This window comes from Hevea brasiliensis, chromosome 18, assembly GCF_030052815.1.
Source record: "Hevea brasiliensis isolate MT/VB/25A 57/8 chromosome 18, ASM3005281v1, whole genome shotgun sequence".
NCBI lineage: Eukaryota > Viridiplantae > Streptophyta > Magnoliopsida > Malpighiales > Euphorbiaceae > Hevea > Hevea brasiliensis.
In genome coordinates, this window is record NC_079510.1 from 52,476,370 (window position 1) to 52,484,790 (window position 8,421).

The following is an 8,421-nucleotide window of genomic DNA, read 5'->3' on the forward strand; positions in this document are numbered from 1 at the left end:
GTTGTTTGTGCATAATAGTTTCAAAAGTCAACTCTATAAAACAACGAAATACTAATGCCTAACTAGTTGGGCATACAAAGTCCAAAGAGCTTTCACATGATGCCTTCACGTAAATTGAATCAATTACCATAACTCATAACTAATAAATATGAACCACAACCCACAGTATCTTCTTAACATATTATTCATATAATTGCCAAAACACTAATTATGTGGTCAATTACCTATAGCCATCATATGTGGTGGGCATCCAATCATAGCTCTCAACATCTCCGATTTTTGCGCAAGATAGACATAAGCAGTAGACATCACCTCTGACTTGATTCCTATATCCTTTATTAAAGTCCATATCTGACTCTCTAAAATTTGAAGTCTTTTATTGGCATTCAACTGCTCAGTGGTTGATTGCACAATAGTATCACCATGTAATTGCTTGATTGGAAAAAAGCATTGGCCACCTTACTGGTTGACTGCATAATAGCATTAGCCACATTATCAAGCCCCGCTTTGAAAAATAGCAGTTCAGCATCAACTCTAGAACTTTTTGCCTTCTTTGAACTTTGAGATTTAGATTGTGCTAGGGATCTACCTGCTTTAGGAGCTTCAGATTGTGCCTGGGATCTACTTACTTCATGAGATTCTTTATCTTGACTATCATCTTCAAATAGATTGAAATTTTCCAAAGTAACCTCATTCTGTGAAACCATGAAATCAATTCCGTCATTTTATTCCCTAAAGTGGGTCACCAGTCTCTTGCCCTTCATTACTAGCCATTTTCCATCTCATTTCTGATGCAATCTCTGCATGTTTTTCAGTAGCCCTATCTTGTCCATAAAGTTGAACCAACTTCTTAAAATTTCTAACACTTTTATTCATCTATTCAGCAGCATTAGGTTTGACCTGTATGAACAAAAATGCAAAGAATAAGATAATTATTAAAATTTTTCAAAAAATATAGAATAAGTACTATGGATAAGAAACTAACCTCAATCAACTTTTCCCAAACTTCAGGTTCAGCTTTCCACATTTCTGTAATTGGTTCCCAAGCAAAACTACTCATTCCATTCTTGAAAATATCACAGCATCAGAAAAATTATCTTTTAATATTTTTCATATGGTTTTAGAGCTTTTCATTGTCTTTTGGCTTATCAGGAAATTTCTCCCTCAACTCATTCACCATGTTATTCATTGCATGAGTCGTAACAGTTCCACCAACTCTATTCCCAATTATGTGTTGGTGCAAGTATGCATCAATTAAAGCATCATCCATAAGATGTGTCCATGAAATATTTACATCCATATGAGGTGCTATTGTTAGATTTTTCTTTTTTGCCATATTGATAACTACATAAAAATCATAATAAAATAAAACATAGAATAAATCACACTAACAAAATATAAGCAAACACATAAATGTAACAATATCATGGTCACGTGTTAATTAAATTGGAGAAATACATAAACAACACGACACTCTAAATATGAAATAAAAATTCCTTCTATGTTTGGCTCTTCTAACTTACATGAGCCATGTACCACTGCACAGTGCACCCCATGTAAGTTTTTGTTTCTTTAAAACTCCTATTCTTGTCTCCTTTCCTTGTTACATGGGCTGTGTGTCCTTGCACGGGGTATCCCATGTAACTTTCTGTAGTGCTAAATTTGTGTGTGTTTTATGCTCAATAGGTTACACGAGGTGTGCTTCAAAGAATAGGGTACCCTATGTATTTTTCTGGACCAAAAATCAAGGCACTTCAGATGCATACTTTTTCTTATCCCTTTAAGTTTTTATGCTAACTTATTTCTAAATGTATGAATGAAATGCATAATAAAGATTAGCAATAAATGTACTTCCCCTTTTGACCATTCAAAATTATGATATGCAACCCTCTCTAGAAGTACAAGAGCTTCGTTTACTATTTTCTCCATGCCTATTGCTGAATCAAATGTACTCCTTGTAGATGGTGGTAACCATTATAAAAGGTCTAAACTAGAAGTCAGTCCTCTATGCCATGGTGTAGGCACTCCCTTTGAAGGTCTTTGTACCTTTCCCATGTATCATACAATGATTCTCCTTCCCTTTGCCTAAAAGTATTTAGCTTTACTCTTAATTTTGTAGTCTTTGCAGGTAGGAAGTACCTTGCTAAGAAGGCTTATAAAAGATCTTCCCAGGTAGTGAATGTTTTAGCTAGTTGAAAAGGAAACCACTTTTTTGCCTTATATCTGAGAGAGAATGGGAATGCTCTAAGTCTAATAGCTTCAATAAAGACTCCATTCATCTTGGATGTGTCACATAGAGGAAGAAATCATTGAAGGTGATAGAGTGGATCTTCCATAAGTGAACCTTCAAACTGAGTCTATTGAATCATCTGGAGCCATGTGATTAAGTCAAATTATATAGACATTTAAAGTTAACATTCATTGTATTTTGTCAGCATTTAGTCTCCTTTTATGTTTATTTTTATGTGTTTTTATTATTATTTTAGAAAATATGTTAATCCAACTCAATTCATTATTTTTTATATTTTATTATGTATTTTTATGTGGTTCTAGAATCAAAGACAAGTTTGGAAGAGATTTAGAGGTCAAAATATGAAGAATACAGGGCCAGAAGCATTACATGGGCCGTGTAACCAGCTCCGTGTAACTTCTTAGACCCCGTATAACTTTCTAAATTGAAGAAAACTTGAAAAACAAAGTGGCAAAAAGTTACATGGGGCGTGTATCACTACATGGCCCGTGTAAAGTCTCCTGACAACAATTCTGATGTGACTTTTCTTGCTTCCAACCCGATCCGAATGGACTCCTAATACTTTTAGGACTCTAAAATTAGGATTTTTACACCATATATAAATATAATAAGTCAAGAATTGAAAAAGAAAAAAAGAAAATTACATTCAAGGATACACATCAACTTTAAGGGAGGCAAGGGAGAAACAAGATCTGCAAGATTGCTAGAAGGGATTTTCAGCTAAAGTTTCAAAAGTCAAATGCTGCAACTCTCTTTCTGGGTTCTTTCACTCTATTTTTTTCTCATGTCTTCTCTTTATCTTTTTATAAACTTGATTATAAAACTCACTACGTGTGAGTAGTCTCTTTATTCTAGGGTTAGGGTGTAACACTCTTAATTTAATTATGGATTTGATTTTATTTTATTTAATATATTGAGGGTTTTGTTCTTTGATTCAATCTCTTGTGTTCTTAATGCATGCTATGTGTTGGTACCAACCTAGTTATAATCTAAGATACTAATTGAAGAACTGAAAGGTAAAGATTAGTATTAGAAAATTAGGATTTTGAACCTAGAAAATCTGACCTAGAGATAGGTTGATTACCTTTATAGAGTTATAAAATTAATCAAAGATCTTAAAGGATTTTAATTAATTTAATCACTATGAAAGTATGGTTTAGATTAATTAAAATACACCTTGAGTGCTTTGAGAGAGGACTTAAGATAACTTAGGATTAATTTTATCAAGGTAATAATCTTCCAATTATTGAATGAATTAGATTGATTCTATAATTAATTAAAGTGTGAACCCCTAGCTCTAGAATGCCTTTATCCATTAATATTCAAACTTAGTTAATTGTTTAGATTTTATTTCTTTTAATTTAGATTTAATTACTATTTCCATACAATTCGATCGTCTAGATAATTAAAATCACTATAGTTTGGTACTCAACACAGTCCTCGTGGGAATGATACTATACTCATCACTTTATTACTTGTTAGCGATCTATGCACTTGCGGTAGTTGTAAAATCAGCAAACAAGTTTTTGGCGCTGTTGCCGGGGACCGGTGCTTGATATCAAATTATTAGTGATTTGATTACTCTAGACTTTCTTATTTCTTTTATAGTTTGTTTCTTGTCTAATTTTATTTTTACTTGTTTTTCTTGTGAGGTACATTGAGATGTTTCATCAAAAAGTCTTCACAAGCTTTATTCAACAACACAATGAACCTTTTCATGATGCTTGGAGAAGATTTAATGAATTGGTGAGCAATTTGCCAATTATAATCTTTCAAATTATGAACTCACTCTCAATTTCTACAATGGTTTAGATGAAGCAACAAGAAATTGGGTAGATTATGGAGTTTGGGCTATAGGTGATCATGTTCTTCAAAGAGACCCTGAAGATGCCATTTATTTGTTGAATGACCATGTAAGTTTAAGCTCAAAGTTGTTGGCCTCTACTGTGGGCCTGGTAACACTAGCTTAAAATCCTTGGATGGTTAGGGCTCCATAGTCCCTTAAGGGTCTTGGCCTATTGCTGGTAGCCATGGTTGGAGTTTTAAAAACTATCGGTTCTAGTTCTTAATGTCTCCTTTTCTCCCTTGATGAATCTAAAAGTCTTGTCTATTTCAGGATTCAATTCAAGCAGTTCCTCTTCAAGTTTTTTTTCTGATCATAAACTAAACAGAGAGCCTGAAAAAGAAATAAAAAGTAAAAACAAGATAAGTAAATTAAATAAATAAAAATAAATGCCTAAATCAACTAAATTCTCTATCACTCAATATTACTAAATTCCACGACAACAGTGCCAAAAGCTTGTTTGTTGGTTTACAACCCTGCAAGTGCACAAATTGTGAACAAGTAATATAGTAATGAGTAGAGTATCATCCTACAAGGAATTTATAAATGTAAGTACCAAGCTAGACAACAATTTTGACTGTTTAGACTATCGAATATATTGAGAGATTAAATTTAAACTAACTAAAGATGTGAAAAATAAAAGAAGACAAAGCAATAAACTTAGATTTAGAAAAAAATTAACTAAAGCAATTCTAGAATTAAGATTTCATACTTTAACCTTATTATTGACTCAACCTTACCTATCTAACAGATTGAGAATTATTACTTTGATAAAAATTAATACTAAAATATCTTAAGTCCTCTCTCAAGACACCTAAGGTGTATTTTAATTAACCTAAACCCTACTTTTGTGGCAATCAATCTTAATTAAAATCCTTTAAGTTCTTTGATTAATTATAAAACTCCACAAAGGATTTTAGCCTATCTTTAAGTTAGATTTTTTAGGTTCAAAATCCTAATTTCTAATACTAATCTTTACCTTTCAGTTCTTCAATTAGTATCTTATATCATGACTAAGTGGATACCAAGACATAGCATGCATTAAAAACACAGAATATTAAATCAAAGAATAAAGCTCAAATCTATTAAATAATTTTAGTATAGATCCATAGCAAAAGTTGAAAATGCTGCTCTCCTAACTATAGAATTAAACAAACTATTCACTCATAGTGAGTTTAACAAACATAATGAATTTAAAATTAAAGAACATAAGACAATATGAAGAAATAAAACAAAAGAACCCAGAACAAAGATCCACAGCCTTAAACTTTTGGAACTTCAGCTGAGAGTCCTTTTCCTAGAGTCATGATGCAGAATCTCTCCAAACTACTTTGAAAACTAGGGTTTGAAAGTAAAGGTGAACTCTTCTAACTCCCCTGCCTGTTTCAGTCTTCTAATATTTATATCAGATGCCTAAAAGTCATGTTTCAGAGTTCCAAAAGCCTTAGAGGTCTGTTCAAAATGAGTGCAGGAGAATCCAGATCAAAACAAAAGTTTGTCTATTGCAAGGTACATGGCCCATGTGGCATTACTCGGTCTTGGCTTGTGTAATTCTATAGACACTTTCAAGCTTTATATTTTGGGGGTACAACAAGTTACACGGGGTCTGGTGAGTTATACGGGGCAAATTGTAATACCCCTCACCCATCTACAGTATAGCCGAGCAAGGTGCGCTACATTCAATGCCGGAGCAACCTATCCTGTCTTATCGTGTACAATATTAATTTAAATATATTATCTTATGTGTAATTTTTTTTTATCACATCTTATTTTTATGGAGACCCAGATAGAGTCTCCTCTGTTTTATTAGTATTTGGCGGGTGTAGACTATTTATCTGTTAAAACAATTTCATATCTATCTCATGTTTCTATATGTCATATCATAACATTTTTGCTCATACAATTTCAAGAAAATATAAGTTTCATTCATTCATTCATATAAAATTCTTATAAAATAATTTACAATTTATTTACAACTCAAAATAACTAAAATAACTAAATATAAATATTTAGTTTACTTATATACAATAACTAAAATACAAAATATAAATATACATGAGCCTTACTAAAATAGACTGCTGAGGTAATAACCTACACTGTAGAAGATCTGGCCAAATCCTATCTAGATACTACTGCTGCTGATGCTGCTGCTGCTCTCCAATACCTACGCGATGAGAAAACCAACGCGCTAAGCATAACGCTTAGTGGTGCATAAAATAAAGGAAAATAACTAAATAATTAAAATAATTATTCTAAGTGTAATTTCATAAATTTCTAAATCATTTACATATTTTATGAAATCTTAGGAGCAAGTAAGTTATTAAGATCTTCTTTGTTCATTTATATTATTTTCAATCTTATTACTCATATCTATGGTCTCTTCATGTAATTATTTAAATTTAAGACTTATTACTCATATATGTGATCTCTTCGTGCACTTATTTAAATTTAAGGCTTATTACTTTTATCTGTGCCCAAGTAACCTATAACAATCTATAAAGACTAGATACATGGGAGTATACTCATTAAACATCCGTATGTCTAACATGTATACATCTATCATGTCAGACATAAGGCCAGTGGGCATGCATAAAGCCAGAAATAAAATTAGACACAATGGCTAACGGACAAGCATAAAGTCAGTAGAATAACCATCTTAGACATATATTATCTATCAATGATTATTTCTGTGGGCAATACTACAATCTGTGGTCTCTAATTGGTGTACCAATCGATCTATGCTATATAAATAAGTCTAGGTATATTTTGGGCAAAATTAATATTATTAAGCGTTTATAGTTTCATATTATGTGCTAGTTGTATTTAATAATATTTTCATGTTACTTATGATGGGAAACATAAGTTTCACATGCATATTCATGTCACTTTTATAATTAACAATTCATTTTGATTAACTTCATATCATATAACAAGTCATTTTATGAATCTTTCTCAAGGTCCATATTTGATGTCTTAAGTTCATCTAACAAATTGGCCAAGATGTGGCCACTGTTTGGCCACACTTCCCTCATGGAAGTTGTTCCTCTATATTTTGTCTTTGTTGTCCTTTTTGAATAATATCATTTGAAGTTTTAGAACTCAAGTTATGGTCAAATAACCACAACTGGTTCACCATTTCTTTCTAGGTCTAGAATTAGGCAGATTCTGGAGTTAAATTTTACCTAATCAATGGGACATGTTACAGCCACTTTTAAGCCTAATGTTCTTCATATAAGTTGTTACCCTATGTCTTATGATCACTCAAAATTTCGAATTATAATTTTTCAAGTTTCGTAGAATTAGTTATAGCCAATTAACTGGCCTGGACTTAGGTACCTTTGTCTACAGGATTCCAGGTTCAGGTCAGTGGATTTGACTCCTATTTTAGGGTTCTTACACTCAAAATTTAAGACAAGTTTTTAAATCAAAGTTGTAGCCTTGTCTCTTAGGTTTCCAGAACAGTTTGGCTCATCCCATTTGGGATTTCCTAGTGGGAGATATGATATAAAAACTATTCTGGGGTCAAGTGTAGTTTGGTCAAATTCTAGGTTTTGATGTGTTGATTTGTTCTAGCTATTTGACCTAGTTTCTTTAGGTTTTGGGTTTGGTCCAACCACCAATATTGTAGATTTATGTCATATGAAAATTTTGCCATTAGATTCACTGCATTTGGATTTTTGTAGATTAAGTTATGGCCTTTTTGCCAAAACTAGTCGGGTAGGCCTAAGTTCAGAATTTCTGGACAGTTTGGTTCTGGACAATTTTGTTAACCTAAATTTTACTAACAATTTGATTTAGTTAGAGGAAGATATGAGTTCTATGATCTGCATAAAAAATATACTTCTATGTCTAATCTTTCCAATGGTATAAAAATCAGGTCATTCTGACCTTTCTAGAGGGAGTTATGGCCAAATGAATATGTACTGTTCATTTGATCATTTTTCTAGATTTAAGTTATGGTCATCCGAATTCAAGTAGTAATTAGGTTAGGTTGTGGATAGTTTTTGGGCATGGTTTCTTCATGAAAAACGGGACATTTTGACCATAGTTTCATCTTCAATTGACCTCACACCAATTGGAGTAACACAATTCAAGTTATGGCAATTCAAACATGCTGGACCCATAAGTCCAGAATTCCTGCATGAAAAATTAACACTCCCAATTCAATTTTTCCCAACTCTCAAACTTCAATTAGCATTCATAGCATTTCTAGTGATCAACAATTCATCTCAACAAGGTCAAATTCCAGCCATAGCACAAAATCCTCAATTTATAATCAAAACCCTAACTTTAATTTCATAGTTCAATCAAATTCAATCCCTACAAC